This window comes from Megalops cyprinoides, chromosome 3 (genome assembly GCF_013368585.1).
Source record: "Megalops cyprinoides isolate fMegCyp1 chromosome 3, fMegCyp1.pri, whole genome shotgun sequence".
Lineage (NCBI taxonomy): Eukaryota > Metazoa > Chordata > Actinopteri > Elopiformes > Megalopidae > Megalops > Megalops cyprinoides.
This window is the reverse complement of record NC_050585.1, coordinates 907,730-919,868: the sequence shown is the minus strand read 5'-3', so window position 1 is coordinate 919,868 and position 12,139 is coordinate 907,730. Positions and strand designations below refer to the sequence as shown.

The following is a 12,139-nucleotide window of genomic DNA, read 5'->3' as shown; positions in this document are numbered from 1 at the left end:
ACTCTGTTCCTTGTGAAACAGAAAGTTGATCAGTCTTTGCTGGGTCACATTTGGCAGGGGTTTAAGTGATAATCACCCCTCTTACAATGTCACTCTTGTAGCCATGAAAGCCAAAATAATGGGCAAGTGGGCCTGCCCAGCATTCTTATACATGACCCTAATCAAGATGGGATAAGTACTTGATTATCTCAGGAATCACACCTGTCTGGAGGCACTTGTTTTCACTATACTTTGTATCCCTCATTTACTCAAGTGTTTCCTTTAGTTTGGAAGTATGGCTGGGCGATATGGCCTATAAATAATGTCACGATATATATCTCAATATTTTGAAATCTCCTCTAATGCACTTCATAAATGCTCATTTTAACCCTTTGATGCTTACAATCACACTAGTATGATGATTCTATTAGTCCCTGCAACATATGTCTGCATTAAAACGTTCTTGTTTATATTCATTAGTGGTTTCTATTGGAACAATTTTAAACTTGCATGCAAAAAGGGGGAAATCACAACCAAGTTAAATTTAACAAGACAGTATTTTACTGCATATTTTTCAGATAACCGTTGTTTGTTCAACATCTTCCTTGCGATACCAGGGCTCCAGACTAACTTTTCCACTGGTAGCACTGGTGGTACAAACTTTTTCAGTTAGTTGCACCAGCACATGATTTGGTCGCACCCTTTTTTTTTGGTACAGCATGATATTAATCAATGACCTTGCATGCTGATGAATAGTTGTCTTAATTTGCATACCCTAGTTTTGCATTGATGTAATGATTGACAGTGACTGGAGACTTGAAATGTGCAAAATATTTTAATCTGAACATTGTTTCCCTCGTACCGCACCCGCGGGTACGGCGTTAGTAATTGTGGTTGAAAATAGTACTTTTTCTTCTTCACTGGCTCAGTCGGTCTCTCCCTGCCTGCACCTGCACTCTCATCATCAATTGTGTCTGAGTCGGGACCTCTCATTGCCTCTCCCTCTCCACCAGCCTCCTCCTCTTCTCCTCATTTTGTTTCTTAACCCTTTCGCGTGTACGGTCACACCAGTGTGATTAGCCGTTTAGCGCATATGCTAAAACCGGTGAGATTAAAACCCGAGATTGGAAAAAATTCTAGCTAATTCTATTTTTGAGGAAACAGCAATTTAACATTAAAATCTATAGCAAATTCGGCATTGAAAACTATGAGAAGCTTAATAACACTAATGAAAACATAACGAACCATGTAATGTAACGCGCACTACATAGCATGAAATAAGTTATGTGCGAAAGGGTCAAAATAATCGGCTATAGACCGCTTCAGCTAAATGGATTGTTTCGCGCATTTCATCATCAGTGTGCGTGTGCAGGCAGGGAGAGTGTAGGTAGGGAGAGACCAACTGAGCCAAAGAAGAAGAAAAATTACTACTTTCAACCACAGTGGCTAATGCAGTACCCATGCTGGAGGGGCACCAAAACGGCCTAATCATCATGCACTCACACGAATGCGACCATGTGAAATTTTAACTCACACACTCTCAAAAATGGTCGCATATGAATATGCGGCCATTTTGTTCACAGTCTGGAGCCCTGGATAGCCAAACGACTGACACACAATGGATGCAGTCCTGTTTTGCTTTGGCGCTTCACTACTTTCGCTCTCTCCAGGCTCTTTCCCTGTTCCCTCCAGATACAAAAACACACATCTCACCTATATACGTCACACACACTCGCCCAGGAGAGTGATTTGGATGGGCGGGCGATGTGTGTGACGTATGTATGTGAGTTTTTTTCTTTTTGTGTCTGTGAGAGTGAGAGAGCCATAGGAGATACACTATATGGACAAAAATATTTGGCCATAGCTGTTTTTCAGGGTTTGGGCTAGGCCCCTTATCTCCGGTGAAGCATCTTAATGCTTCAGCACATTTTGGACAATGCTATGCTTCCAGCTTTGTGGCAACAGTTTGGGGAAGGCCCTTTTCTATTCCAACATGACTGTGCCCCAGTGCACAAAGCAAGGACTATAAAGACATGGTTTGATGAGTTCGGTGTGGAAGAACTTGATTGGCCGTCACAGAGCCCTGACCTCGATCCCATCGAGCACCTTTGGGATGAACTGGAACGGAGATTGCGAGCCAGGCCTTCTCGTCCAACATCAGTGCCTGACCTCATAAATGCTCTGCAGAATGAATGGGCACAAATTCCCACAGAAACACTCCAAAATCTTGTGGAAAGCCTTCCAAGAAGAGTGGAAGCTGTTAATTCTGCAAAAGGGGGACCAACTCCATATTAAAGTATGTGTATTTGAATACAATGTCATTACAGTCCCTGTTGGTGTAATGGTCAGGCGTCCGAATACTTTTGTCCATATAGTGTAGCGTGAGAAGTGAAACACCAAAGCAAGTCTTATGCTGGCAGCTTAAAAAAATTACGTGACAATTTGTACTCAATGTTCGCGATATAGTCATTTACTACAGCCCATGTAGAATAAGCTGCGATACAGTTAGATAGCTAGCAAACAAGCTAACTAATCTCACTAGCAAAGAAGAAATAATGAATATGAATATCAAGTGAATATTCTTACTTGTATAAATTGATGGCAATGTCCAGAAGAAAGCATCCATCTTTTTTTTTTATTTTTTTTTTGTGATTATGTAAAATGTTGCTACTGCTTGTTACAGAAGGGGTCTGTGTTAAACTGTAAGTTAGTACCTTATACTACAGAGTTCATGTTAGAATAGTCTGCTCCATGCAACGCATGAACTTTTATTTGGGCTTATTTGCATGCTGTGCATAACTTTATTTGGAATAGTAAAAATGGATTGAGTGATGGGGGACATGTTGTTAAACCAAAAAATCTGAATTGAGCAAACTTGCATTTGAGGAGGCCATAGATTATGCTTCTCTTTTGTGCAAATCGACCTAGCGGTTTTTAACTGATGTCACTGTATTCCTTGTTAAAAGTCAGGTATAACTGAATTGGTTCCTAGTTCATTCTGCTTGTGAATTATATCCCCTTGAACTTTCCATTTTTAAACCAATATGGTTACCAAATTTTTTGCTGTGCTCAAATTTTACATATGTGACTACATTTATGAAAAAAATTGTGTTTTGAGTAGTAGTGGAGTAGTGAGGAGTTATAGCTTTGTGGGTTTCATATGATGATACATTCCAGGATTCATGGCCTTTTTAGTGCATGTCCAAATTGATTGGCTCATGGTGGCCATACTGTTCAACATGAAAACTAAAACCATCCTAAGGATTATTTAGACACCAAGTTTGTGGAATTCTTTTCAGTGGTTCATGAGAAGATGGTTTTTGAATGTGTTACAAGTAGTGAAAAGGGGGAGACATGGAGAAATTTGATTTGCTTTCATGGGCACATTTTTTAACAGTTCTCTAACATGCAGTATATGCACAACTAATTTTAGATCAAATGACAGATGGTGAGATGTGGTGATTTGAATAATACATAATATTTTTTGGTGTGGTCTAAATTGATTAGCTTGTGGTGGCCATGTTTTTCGAGGTAAAAATCTGAAATAAACAAATGAAAGGCAATGTATGATATATATATATATCAAGTTCCATGGAGATTGGTTCAATGGGTATTCAATATTAGTCATTTATGCTAATATACTAACACTGCTAATTTGCATGAAATATGACATGTTAAGATAATGTCACATATCGATAGAATTGGTGACATACCAGGATTAGTTTCACATCACCATGATACAATACATGAGTTACTACCATTTGAAAATATAACATGGGAAACAAAGTAACTGCCATAACAAAAGCAAAAACAGTAGGGTGTCTACATACCAGTGGTGTTTGCCCCCCTTAATTACAATAGAGTGTCTATGCACCAGTGATGCTTGGGCCCCAGGTAATAATAATATAGCTGCAAGCAGTGATACCGGGGTCAATACAGCAGTACCAGCAAAGCGTTTGGTGGTATGGTCCAGGAAAGGAGCTTTCACAATAGAGGTAGACAGTGTGACACATCCCAAGGCTCAAGCTAAATGGACCAAAGCTGAATGCAGTAGTATCAAATGTGTCCATCTGCACAACCATGTGCATTCACCAATGCATGTAAATGTAACAAAGTGATATGAGTTATCTTTGTTTCACTAATAATTGTCTGAATTGATCATATACAGAATGTTATGTTTAACAAATGAGAATTGCAGCTGTAGTTGTGCATTTTATTCTAAATTGCAGTGGTGGAGAAAAGAAAAAACAGGGTATCATAGGATGCACCAGGGCAGTCATTTGTTAAGTTTTGAGTAACAGACCATATTTTAACTTATGTATTCACCAGTGTATCCATGTTAATCCAAGAATGAAGCACATAGCCACCTGTATTGTTACCAGCACAGAATTTAACACATCTGTATTGCGTAAATAGTGGGGGCAGCCAGTTGGCACATTGAGTAGGATGTAAGTGTGTGTTTGTGTGCCAGGATCTGTCTCTGTCCTCCCTCAGGAGCAGCTGTATACAGTCCTCTCAGCCTGGCTGTTGAACAGCTATGTAAGGTTAACCAGTTAGCTGGTTACATAGCAAATATAAGCCATCTGGTTAAATGCCAGGAATTGAAATAAAAACACAGCTAACCTGAAAAAATTTGTCTAGCTAATATACTAGCTACCACTGTGTTAATCAGAAGACTTTCTAGCAGTATACAGTAAATGAGATGAAAAATGTCATTTTATAAATGCTAACTTTAGCTGAAAGTCTGGCACAGTGGTTTTCAGTACTATATCAATTTGAATATGCAGCAGATCTCTGCATTTGTTCTCTCTGTAGCACTGACGCTTCTTTATTTGCTTTCTTGGACTTGGGTGCACTAGCAAATTTTCAAAACCATAGCAACATCTGCCTACAGCTGTTCTAACACAAACAAGTTGCTAAATAGCATAATTGTGAGCATTTTCTACTGAGGCAGTTTTAATATGGAAAATTTTCACTTCACATGTTAGCAAGCAACCTCTCTTCGGTGTAAAAGAAAAAAAAAACTTCTTAGTAAAAAAATTAAGAAACAAGGCAGTTACCTAACTGACCCTCTATCACCCAGTTTAAGACCTGTGTTTAGATTACTAGTTTTAGATTGAGTACTAGACAGGAACCTAGCAAGGAACTTTCATGAAGCTTCTAAAAACAATACTTGTATGCAAACAATTTATGACTAATTCAGTTTAAGTAACTTAAATTTCAGTTGCTTGGGTTAGCTTCAAAGTATGGTTATAAATCTGGCTGTTGCACATTAATTGTTTTTCACCTAATCAAGTAAGTACGTGCTGTACCTTGTGTTTCTGTTATGTTGCAAATATGTTGCAAAGAGTCAAGTACATTGAGGAATCCTGTAAGCAGCATGTTCACAGCCACTGAGTCCACTGTCATTTTGCCAAGTGTACCCACTTAGTACAGTTGCCAGAGTGTAATTAATTTGGCCTTGTGCTCAAGTAGTAAGTTTGCAGTTCATTTCAACCCAAATTTCATGTATGCTAATCACAGACTATGCTAATCTGAGAGCCTAACCCTAATGTTTTACAAAGGGTAAAACACATAACTTGTACAAAAAGAACAGATGGAAAACTGTAAAACAGTTGGAGAAGCCTAGCTAGCTTCTATGCTTCCTGTGCAATACCCATCAGTTCACTCGGTGACATTAACAAAATTCAAACAAAATGACCAGTTACATTTGGGCAGATGTATTCAGGCTAATTGTAATTGGCTAGCATTGGCAGATATTTTGCAGCTGAAAATGTTAGAATGCACATAGATGACCTAAGCACTAGCAGAGAATGAACTGAGCAGAATGCAAACTGAGTGTGAGCAGAGAGATTTTGTGCAAGAGGAGAGACATTTTCATGTGGGACCAGTAGAATTTGAACACTAGGAGAGAGTTTTGAGCATGATCATTATACATTTGTGCAAAAGTAGGGGGATAAATATGTACACACTAATTTTTTGGCTTGCGCAACTTTTGGCATTGATTTTTTTTTTTTACATTTATTTGCTCACTTAGGTAACAATAGAGCAAAGCACAGCAAGTTATTTAGAGAATTCCAATTACATGAATGGTTAGACCCATAGGACAAATCATTTTTCAGTTACTGGGTTATGTATACGTCACAATAAAAAAACAGTGCTCAGTTCATTCTCTCCTCCAGAATCCAAGATGGCAGCCAGGTAGTTTGTTAGTTTGAATGTCTAAATCACTGAGATCTGAGTTTTTGTGAGAGGTGTTTTATGTTTTAATTGATCCTGCCTATGGGAACAAACATTTTTATGTAAATGTGGACACAGCATACATCCAGTTATTCTTAAAACTAAGCCACTATTTATTTATTATTTATTTTAACTAATGGTATTGCAGAACAAAGGTCTCCTGACCAAGTAGGGCTCCTTTTGCCTCAGGCTTACACTCTGTGAACCACCCGTACGCCTGTCGGAGTGTTCATCGGGCAGCGCTGAACCTGGAGCGCCTGTCTGTACTCAAGGCCTGTGTGAGCGCCTGTAGTACCCTGACGACTAACAGCTGGAGCGGAGAAGAGGTTGCCAGATTGGAGAACCTGGCGATGCTTTCTCCGTAGGAAAAGCAAGTCAACACAATACTTCCAACAAGGTATTAACAGGCGAATTCATTGACGAGGATCGCCAAAGAACTATCTAAGAGCGAGGAGGTCCTATAAAGTTGTACCATTGAGGTCAGTCTTTTGAGGAAATTCCTGAAACTCGTTGATTCACACAGATCTGGCCTCCATGGAGCGCTGGCTATCGGCCTGCTGAGCAGGCATCATGTACTTGCTATTATGTTTGCTGTTCATCCATTGTCATCCTGGATTAAATGGACAAAATCTGCAAAGGGTGAGTGGCTTCTCTTCCATTCATGCCCAACAGTTTGTGGATATTCCGATGAGACCCTCATGCCATTTCCATCAGGAACTCGGTCTCTTTCTCCAGCTGTACCTATATCATTCACAAACTCAAATGTGCCTGCACTCCACTGCATACCTTCAAAGTCTCAAACTTTTGCATGACTTTTTCACAGTATCGGAAGACTCTTCTCATTCTCGTTTTATAATGACTGATGTTGCTTTTGTAAAGTCCTCACATATTAATAATTTGAGATGTATTGTAATGCTTTTATTGTTGATCTCTGGAAATGTCAATCAAACCCTGGCTTGGTAGATATCATGCATTCTCTACTGACTGCGGCTGATTTTAAGAATAGAACAGGTCTTGGGTTGATTCATTTTAATGTTAGAAGTCTTATCCAAAAAATGGATATGATTAGAATTTGGGAAAATACCACAAATGCGGATATTGTAGTGTTATCAGAAACTTGGCTTAAGAAATCTGTATCAAATAATTTGATTTCTATTGATGGCTATATGGTTTATAGAACCGATCGTGCAAGTAAAGGAGGAGGGGTTGCTATTTATGTGAGGTCCAAATTTATCACCTCTGTAATGCTGTTGCTTATGAAAGCGAAAAATTTCGAATTACTTGCTGTTAAAGTGAGTGTGACAAAGAACTCACACGTTGCTATTGTCAGCTATTACAGACCAGCTTCTGCTTTGAGAGAGGCCCCTCTCTCTCTTTCAGAGGTTCTGCACATGATAAATAAATTGGAATTCATTCTCTTAGGTGATCTAAATTGGGATTGGCTTATGTCTGTTTCTGATTCTTTTAAATCTATGTGACTCATTGAATCTCACGCAATTAGTTAATGAGCCCTCAAGACCAAAGTCCAAGGCGCCAGATAAATCTACGCTATTGGACCTCATCCTGATGAATACCCCTTATAAGTATACAGCTACTGGAATTTTTGGTAACGAAGTCAGTGATCATTGTACAATCACTTGCATTAGAAATACGAAACTGCCCAAAGCCAAGCCACGTTACATTTTTATAAGTTATTTCAAACATTTTAATGAGCAGGCATTCTTGAATGACTTGTTCCATAATATTGACAGACTAAATCTGATTCTGGATGTCGACTCTAACCCTAACCCTAACCCTAACCCTAACCCTGGGACTACTTTTGAAAAGAAGTTTATGTCCGTCTGTGATAGACATGCCCCTGTTAAGAAATTTATAATTAGTGGGAAGGCCAATCCCTGGTTCTCTGATAAATTAGCTAAATAATTCAGACAGAAAGATGAATCTTAGGCTATTGCTGGACGCACAAAAGCACTTGCTGACTGGAACTCCTTTTGGGCTCTAAGAAACAAGTGTACAAGGTTGGTCAGGAAGTCTAAATCAGATTTGTACCTGAAAGCAATCACAGAGAACCTTAATAACCCCGCTAAATTCTGGAAATTAATTAAAACAGTTTCAATTTCTAATGTATGTCCTCTTCTTCCAAACCATATAATGATGGGTTCTAATGATGGATTCTAATGATGGATTCTAATGAAGTGAAAGACAAACTTGAAATTGTAGAGGCTTTTAATAAACACTCATGTGAACGATTCCTTTAATTTTGAGACCGTTTCTTACGATGAGGTCTACAACACTTTAAAAGACATACAACTTAAAAAGTCTGCAGGCCCAGAAAATCTGTCTCCTTACTTTAAAGGCAGCAGCTCCTATTATTGCCAAGCCAGTCGCTCATATTTTTAATTTAAGACTCTTGTCCAATTCCATACTGAAGGTTTGGAAATCAGCTTATGTTCTCCCCCTGTTAAAAGGTGGAGACCATTAAAATGTAAATGATTACCGCCCTATCTCCAAGCTTCCTATATTGGCCAAAGTCCTTGAATCTTTAGTGAATGCTCAGCTCAACAGCAGTGACAAACGACATCATAAATGCACTTCATAAAAAACAGCACTGTGCTGCATTATTTGCTACATTCATTTGATTCAGTTGATCATCAGCTGTTGTTAGCTAGACTTCATAATATTGGCCTATGTGAAGGGGCTGTAAACTGGTTTAAAAATTATCTTACAGACAGAACGCAGTGTGTTGTTGCTGAGAATTACAAGTCAAGTCTTCTCAGGATATCTAGAGGTGTACTCCAGGGTTCAATTTTTTTCTTTTACATTTGAGGCTCGGAAGAAGCTTGTTCAGTCCACATTTCTTCCTATAATTGATTATGGAGGCATAATATATATGCATGCAGCCTCCTCTGTGCTGCAAAGGCTGGATTCAGTCTATCATGCATCCCTGCGCTTTATTACAAATGCCAAGTCACTCATCCATCATTGCACCTTATACGAATTAGTGGTGAAAGCGAGAAGACTACAGAGAGGTAGTTTACCCAACAGGCCTTTATATATGAATACATACCAGTGTAGTTGTCTTCTCAAGGACAGCGATGTCCAGCCCACTAACAGTTACTTAACGAGGTCTGCTAGGTGGTTACTACTAGGGCTGAACGGCACAGCCATCGTGATGTATCACACAGCTATTTTTAATGCAATAACAGTTATCCCGGTATGTGGCATTAGGTTTTTTCCCGTGTGTTTTTCAGTGGCTGCGACTGAGCTGGAAACAGGGGAAGCGGAAACACTACCTTTAAATCGATTTAAATTACTTTAAATGCTCAAAATAACAAAGATGATAATTTGAATAATTAAGTGGCAAGTAATCCCAAAGCTTTCTCTTAAACGTTTCAAGTTATAGCTTTCTTGTTTTAAATTCAAATTACAAAACGGAGCTAAATTTAGTTAAATCAATTTAAATTACTGAGAATAAACTTTCAGGTTAGGTTGAGTGCGATGAACAATAACGTTTAGAACACTTCACAAAAACTGTGATGTGTCATGAGCATTTAACGTAATTTACATCGATAAATGCCATCCTTGTTAATTAAGCAATCTCACGTTGTAGCTTTGGCAAGCACACAAACTACAGGCAATCTGCACTGTTTCGCGAGCATAATCATTTATTTACGATTGGTGTCAATTATTCTGTGAATTATTTGTTTTATTGTTAATCAAAAAGGATAAAGGGGAACAGCCTGGAAGTAATGATAGATTTAAAGATAGTGTTTCCGCTTCCCCCGTTTCCAGCTCAGCCGCAGCCACTGAAAAACATACCGGAAAAAACACCACATACCGGGGATAGCTGTTATTGCGCTAAAAATAGCTGTGCAATACATCGCAATGGCTGTACCGTTCAGCCCTAGTTACTACTTCGAGTCCCCAGGGCTGTTACAGAATTAGGCAAGACTGCTTTTTCTTATTGTGCACCAGAGGCATGGAATAGTCTACAAAGTGTGCTACATTTAGACGTATTAGTGCCCCTCGGTGAGTTTAAATATTTGCTTCACAATGCTGTGCAGGAGGAATGTAAATGTTTCCTGTAGTCTGGATTGGTTATGTTGATGTTATGTTGCTGTATATTTAATGCTGTAATGTCTTAATTGTAATGTCATGTGACTGTTTTAATGTTCCCTGTTGTCCTCTTGACCAGGTCACCCTTGCAAAAGAGACTTTATATCTCAACAGGGTTTTTTCGTGGTTAAATACAGGTTAAATAAAAATAAAATAATTATGAATGTTAACTGACAACTGGCACCAGCTGAAGATACCACAACAAAATGTTTTCCAAAAGAACAAAAAGGAGTGCTGCTTTAGCAAGTTTGATGGGTAAAATGGGAAGCCATTTACAGATGAGAAATTTGTTAAAGATGGCATGCTGAAGGTTCCTGAGGCTGTATACCAAGGAAGGAACAACTTGTTTCATAACATCAGGTTCAGTGCAGCCACTGTGGCAAATTACTTTTGATAATGACATTGATCTACATGTATTGAAAGTACATATGCAAACAACAGTGCAAAACTAGCTGTCTTTGTCATAGGGGGTCAGAGATGATTTAGATGTCTTGGAAGAGTTGCCCGGTTTGCATACCATGCATGGGAAATCTTCAGCTAATGGTCAGGGTTGGGAAGAAAATCTGTTGATAACACTGGAACAGAGAAAAATCTTAATTTTGCACTGTATTTTCACTAGAAAGTAGGGATGGGACAATGTTGGTATCTCACGATTCAGTTCGATATACGATATGAGGTTCATGATTCGATATCACCACGATTCGATAGAGCCTAATAACAGTTCAGTGACAAAGTATCAATATTCAATATTGATACTTAATTTTTAGCCATGCAAAATACAAAATAAATTCTCATTTGAATAAAGTTCTCTACCAGACAACACATAAAGAGATCAAAGTAACAACAGAAATTTTCATAAAGATCAGAAATACAACAAAGGTGTCATAAATACAACAAATAAATGAATAAATACAACAAAAATTACAAGTAAAATAAACATTCAATAATAGCTGTCTACATTTAGGCTGATTCAGTGGATGGAAACCAGTATCTCTCAACTATCCACAAAGATAAAATTGTCCTGAAAAATATAAGCTTGCAGAGTCCTCTGCTATCACACACTTCGCAGCTTTGGTTGTTACATAATGTGTAAACAACATGGAAATGTGACAAAAGACAGAAAACAGCAGAGAAAAGGTGACAGACAGGAGTGGAGATGCAAGAGCGGAAGAAGCCTAAGGTTAGAATTCATACTAGGGGTCCAGCAGTCCCACAGAGCCTGAATTTTGTATGTTCAAGCTCACACTCACACACTGTATGTGCAGGCATATCAGGGCTGTACAGTGCAACAGTTTTGCTCGCATTTGTGATAAAAATTTTTTTGTGCAAAATTAAATATTGATCCACATGCACCCTTGCGATCAATCTCTGTAAGCGCCAAATTCATGTTTGATGTCAGAGTATACACATTTATTTACACCTACAAAGAAATGAACAGCTTGTATTTTTTTTTGGTAGGTTTATTTTAAGAGACAGGTACAATATAAACAAAGAACCCACATTGTATAAAGGTTATAAATTGATTAGCATTTCATTGAGTGAAATAAGTATCCCCTACCACCCAGCCAGAATTCTGGCTCCCACAGATTGGTTATGTGCCTATATGGCACACAGATTAGTTCTGTCACTTTAAGAAACTACTCCTAATCTCAACGCGTTATGTGTATAAAACACACCTGTCCATAGAATCTGTTTCTTCCATTACAACCTCTCCACCACCATGGGTAAGACCAAAGAGCTGTCAAAGGACGTCAGGGACAAGATTGTAGACCTGCACAAGGCTGGAATGGGCTACATGACCATC

The 12,139-nt window shown here is 38.6% G+C and overlaps 1 protein-coding gene across 2 annotated transcripts in view; it reads left to right on the top strand.

Annotated features, from left to right (window-relative positions):
• Nucleotides 1-12,139, top strand: part of b4galt4 (UDP-Gal:betaGlcNAc beta 1,4- galactosyltransferase, polypeptide 4) — a 40,784-nt gene that overhangs the window by 14,555 nt on the left and 14,090 nt on the right. The window lies entirely within an intron of this gene.